Source organism: Oryctolagus cuniculus, chromosome 16 (assembly GCF_964237555.1).
Source record: "Oryctolagus cuniculus chromosome 16, mOryCun1.1, whole genome shotgun sequence".
Classification (NCBI taxonomy): Eukaryota; Metazoa; Chordata; class Mammalia; order Lagomorpha; family Leporidae; genus Oryctolagus; species Oryctolagus cuniculus.
The window spans coordinates 54572543-54590439 of record NC_091447.1 but is presented as its reverse complement, the minus strand read 5'-3'; the positions used below and the strand labels follow the sequence as shown (position 1 = coordinate 54590439).

Genomic DNA, 17897 nt, shown 5'->3' with positions numbered 1-17897 from the left:
GCTGGCACTTCAGGTCAGGGCCTTAACCTGCTGCGCCACAGCCCCGGCCCCGGCAAGTGGAATTTTTATTATGTTCAGTGGCTGTTGAAGTCTTGATCATTTTTAGCTAGATATTTAATTTTATTCTTATATACTTTATGTGCTTGTTTATATATTTTTTATAAATTGATGGCTTACATATTCACAATGCTCATGGTATTTTGGTGCTGACAACCTATTTTTGTTGTAAATATATCAGTATTTATCTTTAAAATGTTTTCTATGGCTATCTTAAGAAAGTTTTCATCTAAGGTCTTGATAAGTTCTGATATGATTGTCTATGAAGGTCAAAACATTCCCTTTAGAATTCTGGTTTAGAATCCATCAGGAATGGGGTGGCTTTGTTGTCAGATGGGGTCTGACTTCAGGTTTTCCCATGAAGATGAGCCCTCGTTGCATCACAGTTACTCCCCAGTGATGGACGCAGGACCCCCTTCCCTGCCTCTGGGCTCTTGGCTCCCTCTGCTGATCCCCTTCAGCGGCTGCGATCGGTGTGTTCAGTGAGCGTCACTGCAGAGTAACTCTTCCTGTGTGGGTCAGGCTCGCCTCTCCATCTGTCCCCCTCTCACTGCCTAGCACTTACCGAGGTGTGGAGGGATCAGTGGATCATTCTGCTCATACACAGACACATAAATAAACAAGAAATTGGGAAAAAAAAGCTTTCCTTAGGTTTGATGAAGACTTTAGATAAAGTCATGGAAAAGTGGAATTTCTAAAATAATGAATCTTGCAAACCATCAGTACCCTGTTCCAGTTCATTATATGATGTGATGTCTGTGCCTGTGTGTGTGTTTCAAGATTCAATATTAATAAGGGTCTTATAGAAGTCTTCCAAGTATTTCATTAGATTTACTTCCAGATTATTTATAGTCTTCATATTATTATAAATCATATCTCTTTTAAGCTCCCTTTATTTGATATGTAGACAAGTAAAGGCTTTTTGAATATTGATTTCTAAAAAATATTGCTATTATATCCAGTCTTCTTATTATTTACTTTTATTCATTGTAATACTTGATCCATATTTAAAATTTTTCTATTATGCAACCAAATCACATGCATAAGATATAGTTTTTTTCTCTCTGAATCTCATGCATTTTAAAATTTCTTTCTTGCACTTTACAGTCGTAGCTCAAATGTTTGATACGTGCTTAATAGGAGTCAGAAGCATGCATCTTTATTTTGTTCTTTACCTCAAAGGCAGTTTTTGTTGATGTCTTCTATCAAGTCACAGAAATTATTTTTTAAAATCTAATTTCCTTTTTTAAAAAAAGATTTGTTTATTTATTTGAAAGGCAGAGATATAGTGAGAAGGAGAGAGAGAGACAGAGAGAGAGAGAGATCTTCCATCTACTGGTTCACTCCCCAAATGGCTTCAATAGCCAGGGCTGGGCCAGGCTGAAGCCAGGAACCAGGAACTTTTGGGTTTCACACATGGGTGCAGGTGCCCAAGTACTTGGGCCATCTTGTGCTGCTTTCCCAGGCATATTAGCAGGGAGCTGGATAGAAAGTAGAGCACCTGGACCTGAAACTGGCACCCATATGGGATGCTGACACTGCAGACTGAGGCTTAACCTCCTATGCCACAGCACTGGCCCCAAATTCTAATTTTCTAATAGTAATTATTTCACTTCTGTCTGTTTAATCTCAAATGAAGTTTATGTATGAAATGTCTTTTTTCTGCATCTGTTGCTAAACCAAAATTTTTGATACTTTAATCAGTTGTTAATAATATTAATGGATTTTTACTTTTTTTAAAGATTTTTTATTTTATTTATTTGACAGGTAGATTTATAGGTGCAGGGTCTTAGTCCACCTGTACAGGATGGACTGGGCCCGAGGAAAGGTACGTGCGCCGCTCGCCCGTGTCCCAGCCTCGCGAACCCAGAGACAGTCAGACGCAGCGGGAGCCATGTCACGCAGGGACTCATTTATTTCCCGTGTAACAGAGCCTTTTAAAGCACAAAACTGCAATCACTGGGGCAGGGCATAAGGACCAACCAGTCACTTAAAAGATCATTTTACGGGGCAATTCTTATAGGACTAGCCACATGTCTGTACACTCGTCATTAGTTGTCGTCACTTCCCCTGATGTTGTGTAGTCAATCAGCATTTGTGGTAAACAACTTTGTGTTCTGCCCACCTTACTTCCTTTGGGCGCCATCTTTGAATTACCTCGTGTGCCTAATTTCCCCGTATATAGACAGTGAGAGGGAGAGACAGAGAGAAAGGTCTTCCTTCTGTTGGTTCACTCTCCAAATGGCCCCAACAGCCGGAGCTGCGCCGATCCAGAGTCAGGAGCCAGGTGCTTCCTCCTGGTCTCCCAAGTGGGTGCAGGGCCCAAGCACTTGGGCCATCCTCCACTGCCCTCCTGGGCCACAGAAGAGAGCTGGACTGGAAGAGAAGCAACCAGGACTAGAACCCGGCACCCATATGGGTTGCTGGCACCACAGGTGGAGAATTAACCTAGTGTGCCACGGCACCAGCCCCATATTAATGGATTTTTAAAAAACATAACATCCATATTGCATTTCTGAAATGAGCCTAATAATAATATCATGCATGGCCCTTTGCATACACTGTTTTATTTGTTTTACTGGTCCTAGATACAGAGTTTTGCATTCGTATTCACAATAATATTGATCTTTCTTCCACACTCCTGTACTGTTTCACCTGCCCTGTTCTACATTTAGACTCCTAAAAAGAAATCCAATGCAGGTAGATGTAGATGTCGTTTATTAATCTGGCAGACGTATAGACACGTGGGGAGTGCTTTAGGCACTGCAGCACTAAATACGCAGTGTGAATGCTGACATAAATTCTAGCGTATTTCTTACATTGGGAATATAATTTGAATTATGATTTCGGGGCTTTGGAAAGATTGAACAAAATTGCTGCTCCTTTATTAAAATCTCCATTGACTGCTGGTGTGGGAGAGGGTCAGGTGCTGGGTCTCCGTAACCGTCCATTTTATGGGGGTTGGCTCCTCCGCTTGTCTCTGACGGCAAATGCTTGGAAGTGAGACACACAGGTAGTCCAAGTGCCTGCATCACGCAGGTCTGCTTGCCAGGGAGGGGGCATTCTTCACTGCACGGTTCTCACGTCTGTGTACTCATGCTTGTCTCCAACTAACAATCTTTCAGATTAATCTTCCTTTCCAGGGAAATATTTGATCAAATTGAAAAATCTCGGGCTATAAATCTGTAAATATTTGGTAGCCCAACTGGCTGAATCACTGATTCATTCGCCCACTCACTCTTGTGCTTGTATGTTCTTTGAGCACTATAGCACTGTGGCATGCAGAAAACGAGTGGGCAATTTTTCACTAATTCTCTTACCCCAAACTGCTTTCATGATGGTTGTCCATCTGTGCCCCCTGCTCTGACTGGGATCAGCCCCCAGTCAAGGTCATTCCAGATTTTGCTTCCTTTCTCCAGCACAGGAGGGGGTGAATATTGATGCTTATGGTGGTGGGTCATATCTGAGCATCCAGCTGCCCCTTGGATGGACTTTTATTTTAAAGATTTATTTATTTATTTATTTGACAGAGAGAGAGAGAGAGAGAGAGAGAGAGGTGTCTTCCATCTTCTGGTTCACTCCTCAGATGGCTGCAACGGCTGGAGCTGAACTGATTCGAAGCCAGGAGTCAGGAGCTTCTTCCAGGTCTCCCATGTGGGGGAAGGGGCCCAAGCACCTGGACCATCTTCTACTGCTTTCCCAGGCCACAGCAGAGAGTTGGATTGGAAGTGGAACAGCTGGGACTAGAACTGGCACCCATATGGATTGCTGGCACTGCAGGTGGCAACTTTGCCTCCTATGCCACAGTGCCAGCCCCTGGATGGACTTTCAATTAGTCCTTCTGTTTCCCTTCCAGTCCAGTCTTCTCCCTCACCCATCAGAATATGCCAGGGTTCTGAGGAGTAATCACTGTGCTTATGTTACTCATCACTGCTGTTACACTTCATGCACTTGCCATCTCAGCACTCATCGTCTGCCATTCTCAGCTCTTCTCCTACTCATCCAGCTGTTTTCCATCCACAATGATTTTGAAGAGAGAAAAACCCATGTCTTGCACACTGTCATGAGCTCAGTCCCAGGAACTCAGGAGAGTCCCACGGTAAAGGGCCAAGGGAGGAGCCAGTGTGTGGCGCTGTGCCACAGCAGGTTAAACCACTGCCTGCAGAACCAGCATCCCATATGGGTGCCAGCTAAGTTCTGGCTGCTGCACTTCTGATCTAGCTCCCTGCTAAAGCACCTGGGAATGCATCAGAAGATGTATCCAAATGGGAGATCCTGGTTCCTGTCTTTGGCCTGGCCCAGCCCCAGCTGTTACGGCCATTTTGTGAGTGAACCAATAGATAGATGCTCTCTCCCTATCTCTCCCTTCTTCTCTCTCTGTAACTCTGCCTTTCAAACAAATAAAATAAATCTTTTAAAAAGGCCAAGAGAGATTGTCTAGTGGCTATGGCAGGGGAAGAATAGGTGTATGTCGTGAAGTAGCCCTAGAATATTCTCTATTATGTTGATGTAGAAGCTAGGGAAAAAAACATTTCCAGAGACTTATCTCACTTTGACATTTCCCCTGCTCCAGCCCCTTCTGCTTTTTCTGCATCACCGAAGAGGACAAAAAAGGTCAGAACCCTGGGCAGAGGCCCCTTTTAACATTGAGCAGTAACCTCAAGATTCTAGACTGTTTCCCCAGAGTCACTTCTTGCTGCCACACCAACAGTGCTCTGGCGTAACAGCGAATGCAGATGTAAGAACTGAAACAAACAGATTCTAGTTGAGGTATTTCTGGGAAGCTCAGAGACCACATGGAAGGCCAAAACAAGGCCAGATGTTCAGCTCAGCTCTCAAGAAAGCATTATGAGCTATAACAACGGAAAGAAAAGAAAATGCAACCTGAGGAGAGAAAGCGCGTATCCGAAGCAGACTCTGAGATGGCACTGATGACAACTACACTGGACGTCTAAGATGTCCGTTATTCATATGGTGAGGATTCTCATGGAGAAAGTAGGCAACATGCAAGAAAAGACAGATAATGTAAGCAGAAAGATGAGAATTCTAAGGAAGAAGCAAAAGGAAAAGCTATAAGAATATTTTGAATAACTTACAGTAGACTGTACACTGAAATATAAAACAGTCTAAAAATAACAGAACACCCCCAAACAGCTAGATATTAAAAGATGTAACACGTGTAAATGGAATATCAGAGGGAAAATGAGAGAGAGCAGAGATAAGGAAATTTGGAATAAGGACCAAGAATTTACATAACTAATGAGAAACATCAAAAGAGTGATCCAGGAAGCTCATATAACACCAAACAGGATAACCAAATACCAAATAAAAATTTGAAACGTGTGTGCTCACAAAATGAAGATGGCCGCAGTGCCAACGAGTGACATCATTTCATGGGAAGACTCTCATATGTGGCCCACCATTAGTCAGAAAACTGTTTTGTAGCACATATACTTATACCTTGATAAGATAAATAACGCTGGAGTAGTTGTCATTGTTTCAAACAAATTACACTTCAGAGGAATGAAAATTATTTTCAGGGATTATGTTCCTTGAGTGCATTCATAATGGTTAAGGCATCAATTCTCTGAGGCACACCAATACTAAACATATCTGCACCCAACAGTATAGCATGTGGCCATGACTTACAAAGCTTCAAGTAAAAAGAGACAAATCTAGTATTAGTTGAAGGCTTCAATATTCCCTTTCTAGTAATTGATAGATCAAGTAGAGAAAAAAATTAATGAGGATATTGTTGACTAAATAGCATATCAATTAAATGGATCTATTTGGTATTTATTGACTATAAATTGTATTTATTGACTAATAATGGATCTTTTTGGTACTTATTATCTATCCCAGTTGACCACAGCAAAATATGAGGGATCTTCCATAAGTTCATGGAAAAGTGTGTATTATGAAAAAGCTATACATGGATTTAAAAATGTTTTGTTTGAAAATAAACATCTTTTCATTCAATTTCCATGAACTTCTAAAAAACGTTTTCATCTGCTTTACAGGGACAAAGGTGGGGAGGGAGGGAGGGAGGGAGAGAGAGAGAGAGAGAGAAAGAAAGATCAAGGTCTTCCATCCTTCCATCCACTGGTCCACTCCCCAAATGCCCAGCAGCTGCAGTTGGACTGGGCTTAGCCTGAATCCAGTCACTCCGTCTTAGTTTCCCATGGCGGGGGCAGGGCCCAAGCACTTGAAGCAGTGTTTGCTGTCTTGTGGGATGCAGTAGCACAGGGCTGGGTTGGAAGCAGAGGAGCACATGAACCCAGCACTCTGGCATGGGATGCACATCAGTGAGGTGCACCAGTGTCTACCCCTCCGCAGACTGTTGGCAGTACCTTCACACACGTTGTTTTTCAAATTTTCAGAGACTGTTCAGCAAGATACACAAACATTTCACAAAACACATGCTAGCAAATTCTAAACATGAAATCATAGAAGCTATATTCTCAGTTGGAATATTCCAGCTGTGACTCCTGGTTGATTGTTCTTTCTGCTTTGTCACTTGATTTTCCAATATTTTATACCCTCTCCTGTCTCTCAAATGTATACCAGGTAGATGCATGGTTGTCTCCGGAGAAGACTACGTAGAGACAGCTACACCAAGTACCACTGGATCTGTGCCTTCAGACGTCAGCTTTGGGTGGCTTTCCCCTTCTTTCCTTCTGTTCCAGCATCTTCCTCTCTCCCACCCCCATAGGAATGTCGCTGTCCTCCAAGCCCGAATGTCCAGGATATGCACCTTCAAAGGATTCAACAAGATGAAAAGTCTTTAAGGTCAAAGTTGGATCATTCTCTTTGACAAATACAATGAAGTTTGGAAGAACGGACTTCACAGTACAAGACTGTGAGGAAGCAGGTTCTCTTGGCTTGGAGAGCCTTGCTCAGCGGGGGAAGGGGCTTCCCGCGACCCCACTGTGATTGCACCTCTGGCCTCCAGCAGCTCCCATCCCGCATACACATCCTGGTTTGAGACTGAATGTTACTGTATATCTAGTAAGAGGTTCTAGAACATGCTTTTTGGTTTCATATCAATCATGAAGGAAATGGTGAAAGTGGCGGGAAAGTAGAGATGATCACTATCTCTGTTACCGTGTGATGAAAAGTCTAAAGTGAACCACATTATTTTGCAATACACATAGCTTCAGCACCAGCTAAGGTGCTGGTGAAATGAGCCCCTCCGAGCTGGGGCTGCAATTTCTTTGGTGTCCATTAAGATCCACTTATTCCTAACACCTACAAGCAGTTATGTCTTGAAGGGTTCTCCACATTTCATCTTCTCAGTTTGAGACATAAGTAGAATTCTTGAAACTGCAGTATCAACAGATAAATCTCTGTCTCTTAAGTTCTGGTTTAAATGCTAAAGAAACCATGTGCGATCACACCACAGGAAGTTCTGTTCTTGTCCGTGCCAGCACCTGACCGGCTGGCCCTTCTTCATATCCAGTGGTCATTTCTCCATGCACAGCTTCAAGTCCCTCTTCCCATCTCCTCCCTGTCTTGGTCTCTCCCTGCATTTTTCATCCCACAGCCAGTGAGAGCTTTCTAAAATGAACCCAATTATGTCACTTTCACTTGGAAAACCCTTCAGCAGACTTCCAGTGCCTGCAGGCTCAAGTCCAAGCTCATTACTGTAACCTGCTGCTATGACCCAGCTTCCAGCTTCTTCTCCATCATGCCTCCCTGGGCATCAGGCCATCAGACCATGAACAACGCCTCTCGAATCCTGACATGGCCTCTCGACACCATCACACCACCGGCCTCCTCACCTACCAGTTCTGCCCCCTTGTTGACGTTTCTTTCTTCAAGGAGCCTTCCCTGACAGCAAAGTCAAGGCTGGATGCAGCTCCAGTATTGACAGCGTTTGAATTTGCTTGCACAGCATCCTTCCGATTCCATCACTCCGCCAGCTGAAAGTCTGTCAGCACCAACACTGGGGATTCGGGTGGGGTGTACTCACTCATTCATTTATACTCAGATGCTTACTAAGCATCTGCCAAGCTGTGTTCTTGCAGGGCTCAGAGATTAGCAACAGGTGTTTAGCGCCCAAAACAATTCCTGCTCCCTCAAAGCCGCTTTAAAAAGTCTTTCCTGGGGATAGGCCAAGAGAACTCAGTACACGTAAGAAGTAAGTGGACAAAGTAGCTTTGTAGAGGGTGCAGGTGTTATCGGCTGGAAGAAGAAGTGTCTCCTTGCTGTGAGGTTCTTACCTTAAGACACTGCTCTAAGGCTGGCACAGCCATGGTCACATGTATTTTCCATCACATGGAAGTGGCTTAAGAATGCAGTTAGTGGAGAGGAAAACAGTCCTGTATGAGGGACAGATGCAGCATTGGAGGTCCTGTGTCCAGCAGTGTCTGAAGCCAGCTCCTGCCTCGATAATCAGGGAGAAGTCTACCTTAGGGCTGAGTTTCTAGCACTGGCAAGCTGGGATCCTCACTAATGCACCTGTTGGTGATCCCGGATCACCCTCTGATTGTTGCTGTAAACATCACACTGGGGCACGCACTGTTTCTGGGGCCCATCACCCAGCTCTGGCTCTACCCACTGGCTATCTTTCCTACCATTTTAGGCAAATACCAATGTCATATAATTTTACCTTTAAGAATCTCAATGTGTCTCTAAAATATGAAGACTCTCTTACAAATATAATCACAAATTATCGCACCTAAAATAACAATGATGATTTTAGTGGGCCACATCAATTTAGTAGATGGATAGTTTTGGGGGTGGCAAGAAGGCCATGTTGTGGCTGCTTGGCCCATGGCTTGAGCTCTTAAGTTGTGAACATTTTCCTTTTGTTCAGATTTCCTTCTGTGTTGAGATTTCTGGTACTATTGATTTCAAGTTCAGCTGAAAGTGTAGAGAAAGGAAATTTCTTGGTATTGATTTAAAGACGGGAGAAGACTACAGGGCAATGTTAATCAGGTAATTTAACATCCTTTGTATTGAATATTAACTGCTTTATACAAGTGTTGCAATGCTTGTTCCGATCCAGAGCCAAGGAACTTGACCTGAATCGTGTTTTAAGATGTATTCTTGGTAATATTTTCCTGCTACTCCGTGTGGCTCTCACTGCGTGAAGTCTGAACATTTACAGTAAAATTGCTTTGGGGCGATTTACCTTGATGCAAATAAAAATTTGAAAAAAGCAAACCACTAAAATCCACCAGAAGCTTCCCATTGCCCTGGGGAAGACTCCAGAAAGCACACAGGATGGGATGCCAGAGCCAGCCCCTGACACCTCTGCAGCCACAGCTGGAGGCTATGGTCCCTTTATCTTTGTATCCCTGCACTTCCCAATGCATTGTGAATGCTCAAGAAATTTTGACGGGAAGGGACTAAGCATGTTAAAAGCTTATCATTGATGGGCTCCCTCTTGAATCACTCACTGTGGGTTCTGTGTATTCTGAGGCAGCCTTCCCAGGGTAACCATCACAAGCAATCGTGCATGACTTGTCCTGCAAGCCGCAAGAAAAGCCCTCTAACACAGCTTCTGGGACAGCTGCGCTTGGCAGCCTATAACCACCTCGGGCACTCCTGTTCCTTCTAGAGGGGCCGGCTCCCTGGGATCCTGAGAGATGCTCTTTGAAGGCTCTACAGGCAGGGCTGGGTTCAGCGCAGCTCCACACTTAGCACGATGAGCACTTGCTGGGGTATTTAAGGCCCCTGCCCAGAGACTGTTCATTGACAGATTTTCTCAAGCTGAAGTTTAAGTCATGAAGGAACCATGAAACTGGAGCTTGTGAGCATGAGAGACATCCCTGAGCTCTGGAAGTTCCCGCTGCTGGTCTCTCTGATTCCTCCCTTCCCCTGACCTTGGCAACCTTCTCTGGACAGGCAGAGTCCACTCCTGGAGGGAACCTTCCGCAGACTTCTGAGGCTTGCTGCGAATCCGGCTGCCTCAGGCGTTTCAGGCCAGGTCCGACTCCTGAACAGGACACCTGCACTGTCTGGTTCTCTCTCCCCACACTGTCTCCTGGGCAGTGCCTGCAGGCAGAACTGAGAGCGCCACACCCTCACATCATTTGCTGCCTCCTTCCAGGGGCCTACAGCCCTGCACTGCCTGCTTTCTGATGTCTGACAGCTTCTGGGTAGATTTGTCCAGTGTCCTGGCTGCTCTCGAAGCAAGCACTTGCCTGTTCAAATTTGCTCAGCCATGGCCTTACGGAAAGTGAGGAGAGCCTGATTGCCCACGCCGTCGCATCTGCATCTGTTTGTCCAAGGCTCTGTGTCGCATGGGGCTGCTGGCCTCCTGACCGGACCATGAATCCATTGATTACAGAAGGGTCAGTCTAGTTTTCAGATCACCACTTCCGTAAGTTCAGTATTAGCTTGTTTCTACCAGTTGCATGTCTGCTGCTAGCATTCTTTCTTCAGTCTTTGAGTCTATAATGATTTCAGGTAACAGAGAAATATGGAATATATAGAAACATATACAAACAGAGGAGGCAGGAACACTTGGAATGACTTCTGTCTTCCTCTCCAGGATGGCATCAGCTTTCCCGAACCTGTCCTTGAAGCTTCCTGTTTACGCACAGAATTGTTAAAGTTGTTCTGAAATCCATTTTTTATGTTTCTCAGAGCTTCATATCATGTTAGAGGGAAAAAAAGGAGTTCAAGTCAGCTAATTTTAAATATAAAATATATTGGAATTCATTCATTTATTAAGATTTATTTATTTATTTGGAAGGCAGAGTTACAGAGAGAAAGAGATGTAAGAGAGAGAGAGAGAGAGAGAGAGAAAGAATCTTCCATCTGCTTATCCACTCCCTAAAAGGCCACAATGGCCAACACTGCACCAGGTCAAACCCAGGAGTCAGGAGCTTCATCTGGGTCTCCCATGTGGGTGATTGGGCTTAATTAATCTTCTGCTGCCTTTCCCAGGCCATTATCAGGGACCTGGATCAGAAGTGGAGCAGCCAAACACAAACCAGTGTCTGTGAGGGATGGAGGCATCACATGGGGTGATAGATCAGCAGATGGGAGTGCCCTCTCTGTCTCTGTCTGCCTCTCAGATAAATAATATTCATACTAGAAGTAGAAGGCAGATCTTCCTGATAGCTCACACAGAGAGCTCTTCTAAGTGCCCAGTTCAGAAGAGGGAACGTCAAGACACACATGGAAAATGGGGTACAAAGGTAGTGCAAAAATGTCTGGAAACCATGCATGCTAGGGCTCATCAAAAAGTTCACAGAAAAATGCATGTTGTGAAAAATTATGCATAGATTTAAAAACAAAGATTTTTTTTTAACTTTTATTTAATGAGTATAAATTTCCAAAGTACAGCTTATGGATTACAATGCCCCCCCCCATAACTTCCCTCCCACCCGCAACCCTCCCCTTTCCCTCTCCCTCTGCCCTTCCATTCACATCAAGATTCATTTTCAATTCTCTTTATATACAGAAGATCAGTTTAGCATACATTAAGTAAAGGTTTCAACAAAAACAAAGATTTTTTTTAAAGTAATTGGAGAATCAGAAGTAAACATTCTCAGCACTTCCTGAGAACAGCCAGTCTTCCTGGTCAGCCTGGGCCAGTCCTGGGGACTGAAAGGAGCCCGAGCCACAAACCCTTTGCAAATTGAGAAGGAGCCTACAGTGGGCCTCCAGACTCGGGAGAAAGCAGGCAGTCCCAGTGACTGCTGGGGACAAGAGCCAAGAGTCCCCTTCTGAGTCGCCTTCCGTATACAGACATTTTCAATGTCCATCACACAGTAGATGCTAAATAAAGTGTTTGTTGAATGAGTAAATGAAAGAATGGATTAAATGTTCACTTCAGCCCAAAACAGAAATATGGATCTGAAGCCACACTGGGGTGGGGGAGTGCTTCCAATCCCTATCTGGACAAGTTCCTCCCACTCCTATTGTTCTCAAATACCCTGGGGGCCAGTGAGCTCTACTGAGCTAATGAACTTCACCTTGGTATTTTTAAGATTTTCATCTTTTTCAAGTATATTCTTTTAAAAAAAAGATTAATTTTTATTTATTTGAACCGCAAAGTTAGAGAAGGAGAGAGAGAGAATCTTCCATCCTTTGGTTCACTTCCTACAATGGCTGGGACTGTGCCATGCCAAATCCAGGAGCCAGGAGCTTCTTCTGGGTCTCCCACATAGGTGCAGGGGCCCAAGCATTTGAGCCATTCTCCACTGCTTTCCCAGGTGCATTAGCAGGGAGCGACTGGAAGGGAAGCAGCCTGGTCTCAAACTGGCATCCATAGGGATGCTAACATTGTAGGCTGCAGCTTATCCAGCTATGCCGCAATACTGGCCCCTTCCAGTACATTCTTTTCTTGTCTTTCTTTTTTTTTTTTTTTTTTTTTTTTACAGTCAGAGTGGACAGTGAGAGAGAGAGAGAGAGAGAGAGAGAAAGGTCTTCCTTTTTGCCGTTGGTTCACCCTCCAATGGCTGTCGCGGCCAGCGCGCTGCGGCCGGCACACCGCGCTGATCCGATGGCAGGAGCCAGGTGCTTCTCCTGGTCTCCCATGGGGTGCAGGGCCCAAGCACTTGGGCTATCTTCCACTGCACTCCTGGGCTACAGCAGAAAGCTGGCCTGGAAGAGGGGCAACCGGGACAGAATCCGGCGCCCCGACTGGGACTAGAACCTGGTGTTCCAGCGCCACTAGGTGGAGGATTAGCCTATTGAGCCATGGCGCTGGCCCTCCAGTACATTGTTTAGTGCCTTTTCCAGTTATTTGCTGGCCATGGTAGCAAAGTTTCATGCTGTCCTTATGTATCATTGACCATTTCTATCATAACCCACATTTTGTGTTTTTATTTTCTAATGTCCATATTTTAAGATGTAAATAAAGATTTCAGGCATTTACTTCACATTATTATTTAGTTCCCATAGTCTGCATTCACTTTCCCATCAATGAGTTGTAAAATAACAAATAAATGAACTGAAGCCTTAGTAGGAACAGAGTGCAGAAGTGAGGAAGCTTTCAGAAGATGAGATGTCAGTGGACCCTTGAGGATAACCGCCCTGGAGGTTTCTGTGTTGCAGAGAGAGCTGGGCTCACAGCACTGACAGAGATGATTTAAACAAAGAAGTGCCAGATCAAAATCATGCTATGTGTTTAAAAATGAAAGATCAATAAAATATGTAAATGTCCTTCCCCATGGTCTGATGGGGAAGTCTGACAGGTAGATCGATATATGTAGTCACCATTTGCAAAATTCTGCCATAGAAATGTAGGCAAAATGCCCCTAGGGCACAGGAAAGGATGGCTGACTCCATCAAGTGGGCAATTCATTGTCACAGAACCTTAGCAGAGTGTAATGAACGTAATTTAAAAATTGACATGCAACAGTGTATGCTTTCTCGTGTACAATGTGATGTTTTGAGATCTCAGTATATCTATTTGTAACACAGAAGAGTGGTTAAATCTAGCTTGTCATGAATGCATTACTTCACATTGTTATTATTTTTGTGGTGAAAGGGTAGACCATCCACTCTACATTACATGATGCAATATGTTGACATTAAGCATAGTCATCTTGCTGTGTAACAGATCTCTTGAGTTTTTCCCCCTGATTGTAGTTGTGCACCCTCTGACCAGCAATTCAATCCCACCTCGCCTCTACCCACCCCCACCATCTCTGCTAACCACGATTCTAGTCTGAACTTCACAGTGTCAAGGCTTTTAGATTCCACATCCAGGAAGTACTTGTCTTTCTGTGCCGACCTTCTTGAACTAAGCGTAAAGTCCTTAACTTAAGGTCCTCCTTGGTCATGGGCGTTGCCACCATTGTTGGGAAAGCTCACTAAGCTCTTCAGTCTTTCTCCTTTCACATGTAGATCTTGTGTCTCCTCCTCCTTCCTTGGCCAGACACCCCTGCACCTCCCTGCCTGCTCACTTGCTCTGCCCCAGGGGAGGAAGTGAGTGTCCAGGGATAAAGTGAATGTGCTTGCCTTGGCTCCTCTCACTCTTGGTGGTGCCCCTGGGGGAACAGGTGTCTGTTTCCTAGGGAGGAGGCAGTCCCAAGTCCAGGACAGAGTGGGCACATTTGCACCGTTCTGTGGCTCAGCTGGCTTATTCCTCTCCATACAAATCGTCTGTCTCCTATATCCTCCAATTCAGGCTCCATCAGACAGGAAAACCAGGACCCTCTTATAATTAAGCTTGTTTTGCAATTGATACAGGCTTGAGTAGGAAGTAGAGAGGGGAGCAGGCAGGCCTGTTTCCTTTGACAATGTAAGCGTTTCCCTGGGGCTGGCATAACAGATGATCACAGACTGGATGACAAAAAGCAACACAAAGTCAACGTCTCAGGGTTTTGTAGACCAGAAGTCTGATATCAAAGGTGGGCAGGGTTGATTCCTTCCAGAGCCCCTCAGGGAGAGCCCGTTGCTTACCTGTCGCCAGCCTCTGGTGCTGTGCTTGGCGTTCTTGGCTCACGACGCCTGTTCCTCTTTGCTTACAACTTCACAAGCCTTTCCCTCCATTTCTCTGGGTCAAAATTTGCCCTGTCACTTCTTTCTTTAAAAGAAGTAATTATCTTTTGGTCATTTATTTTGAAGTCAGAGTGGCAGAGACAGAGAGGGAGGGGGAAGAAGAGGTGTTGGGAGGGAAGGGAGAACGAGAGCAAGAGTGAGTGAGCGGGTGAGAGATGCATCTTCTGTGTACTGGTTCCCTTCGCAAATGGCCACAGTGGCGAGAGCTGGGCGAAGCTAGGAACCTGGAACACTGTCCTGATCTCTCAGAGAGGTGGCAGAAGCCCAGGTGTTTGGGCCATCATTTGCTGCATTCTGAGGTACATTTGCAGGGAGTGGAATCGGAAGCCAAGCAGCCAGCACTCTAACCAGCCCTCCTGTATGAGATGCTGGTGTTGCAGGTGGGGGCTGAACATCTTGGGCCACAGAACCGGCCACACCCCGTTTCACACTTCCTGGGTGAGGACACCACTCATTGCTGTTAGACTAGTGTAAGTTCAGCATCAGCTGGCTTTGATGTTACAACTTAATTATATTTGCAAAGATCATGTTTCAAAATAAGATCACATTTACAATTTCTAGGGGTGAGGACTTCAATGTAACTTTTAGGGAGAAGAAACATATTCCAGCCCCCTCTGGGCTACTACCACCATTATCAAACAATTTCGCTATGCTCATCCTCCTGAAACCTGTGGGCTTTTTCTTTGTGTGAATGGCTTTCCTCCTAGAATTTTCTGAAATAGGTTATTAAAGGTTAGGAAGGGTTCCTTAGGTGATTGAGTTTGAAGTAGGAAATTTGGATTTAATCTCATCTCAGACTTGTGGGAAAACATTGTTGGACATAATGTTACCCATGAAATTGTAGGTGTTGTAATATTCAGCACTAAGATTAAATAGTGTTAGGACTGTTACTGTCTGTGGCACAGTACCTGATACATGGCAGACACTGATTACATGTTATGTGGATACATTAATATGTGAATATATGGGTCAGTGAGTAGGGAAGGAGTGAATGAAAGAGAGTGAGTGAGAGGAAACGAGAGGTGAAAGTGGTGACAAGATGTGGTGGTAACATGGGGTGTGGTAGTGATGCGCTGAGATAGGTGTGAAGTGTATTTAGACAGCATCAGTATTAAAACTTCCAAAGAGAAACCAAAGCAGCATCTGGGAGAATGGACTAGGAAAAGGTAAAATGTATGTTCAGTGTATGTTTAGATGACAGAGGGGTTAGAAGTCTGTACAATTGTGTTGGAATGGAAATTCCTAAGGGAAAGTAATATGCATAATTTTTAAAAAGATTTTATGTATTTATTTGAGAGGTAGAGTTACAGACTGAGGGAGAGACAGAGAAAAAGAGTAAACCCAATTTTTGGAAGGGAGGAGAATGTGGGTGACATTGGTGAATGTTTTCTTTTCTCATCTAAAGTGCAGAGTTAAAACAGGTGTCAGAATTCCAAACAGTGGCCCAACCTGGCTCACTGGCCACTGCCTGTGAGTTATTGTGACAAAGCTCCAAGACACAGACACTGGGTGTAAGAGGATTAGTATACTGTATTATGTTCTTTTTAAAAAATTATTTAAGATATATAATTTTCATATATTTAATAAGTACAAATTTGGGAACATAGTGATACTTCACACCTTTTGCCCCTCCCACCCATGCTCCTACTCTCCTCGTCTTCCCCCTACTAGTCCCACACTTAATTTTTACAAAGATCTATTTTCAGTTCACTCTACACGTATAAAGTTAACCCTACAAAACTGATCTCTGTAAAAAATAAGAATGGGAAAGGAAGAGGAAGGAGGAAGAAAGGCAGGAGTGTGGGTAGGAAGGAGGTGGGGGAAGAAACATCATGTTCCCAAATCTGTATATATTAAATACATGAAGTTACACTTCTTAAATAAAATTAAAATAATAAACAAAAAAGTTAACCCTACACTAAGGAAAGAGTTCAACAGATAGTATGAAGAAAAAAAATACTGTTCCTCCCATTAACTGTACTTTGAAAATTTATATTTACTAAATAAAAAAAATTTTAAAAATACTGTTCCTCAACTGTAGAGGCAAGGGCTATAAACAATCATCAGATCTCAAAATGTCCATTTCACTCTAAAACATTACATTTTAGGTACACTATTAATTCTGCTACATGGTAGCCCAGCTGCCTTTGTCTGATGATTTACATTCAGTTGGTGATGGTCACCCATGGTCTGAAAATACTAAGCAGAAAATTCTGTCAAGTAAAATTGATCAGTTGTAAATCACATGCCATACTGAGTGTTATGATGAAGTCTCATACTGTCTTAGTCCACTGTGCCCTGATGCAGGTCATGCCTTTATCCAATGTTTCCGTGCTGTATTTGATACCTGCCCATTAGACATTTTGTAGCCATCTTAATTATCAAATTGACTTACATATGTCCCAGCTCTGTGTTCAAGTTTCCCTTATGTGACTTAAAAATAACCCCAATGTGCAAGAGTAGTGATGTTAGCAATTTGGATATTCTAAAGAGAAACTGAAAGTGCTTCCTTTAAGTTGAACATTCACAACTTATTAAGGAAAGAAAAATAATATGTTGAAAGTTTCCAGAGATCTGTCACAGTAATAAATATTCTCTCAGTGAAATTGTGAAGAAGGAAAAAAAGTGTTCATGCTGGTTTTGCAGTTGCAAATCAAAGTGCAAAAGTTATGACTACCGTGAGTGATGAGTACTTAGCTAAGATGAAATAGAATGTCATTGAATTTGTGTATGTGAGAATAGGAAAAAGTAGGGTATAAAGGATTCAGTGTTATAGCAGTTTCCATCATCCACTGGGACTCTTAGAATGTATCCCACAGAGATAAGGGTAGACTGCATTATGACATCATGTTAGATTAGATTATATCACATTGTGATCATTATATATGTACTTACAGGTAGAAGAAAGGCCGTGATGTTCTCTGTTCTCTGGCAGCTGAAGGCTATGGAGAGTGGGAGGTACCTTGGCCATTGGTGCTCTGATCCCAGACTTGCAGGCACAGGCTTTGGGAGAAGGAGCTCTTTTTCATTTTAGTCCAAGTTATTTCTGGCTTCAACGATGATGACAAGACATCCACGACCACAAGGAGCTTCGCCTACATAAGTGATCAAAACTACTAGAAATAATCAACCATGGCTCATTTTTTCTCTTCATTTCTGCCTATAATCACACATTTCAAATTCCTGCCTGTACTAGTTACTATTGTGATAATCTCCAGTCTTCTAAGTACAATTTCCTTAGTATCCATTCCTTATTTCTTCGTTGGAATATTCTTTTTTTTCTTTAGTAAATATAAATTTCCAAAGTATAGTTTATGGATTACATTGGCTCTCCCCCCTATAATTTCCCTCCCACTCGACCCCTCCCATAT

The 17897-nt window shown here is 43.6% G+C and overlaps 1 long non-coding RNA gene across 1 annotated transcript; it reads left to right on the top strand.

Annotated features, from left to right (window-relative positions):
• Positions 1 to 372: 372 nt before the first annotated feature.
• Positions 373 to 17773, top strand: LOC103345123 (uncharacterized). The gene is made up of 2 exons (XR_515125.3): positions 373 to 556; positions 17424 to 17773. It is a non-coding gene; the product is annotated as an uncharacterized lncRNA (long non-coding RNA).
• Positions 17774 to 17897: the final 124 nt, after the last annotated feature.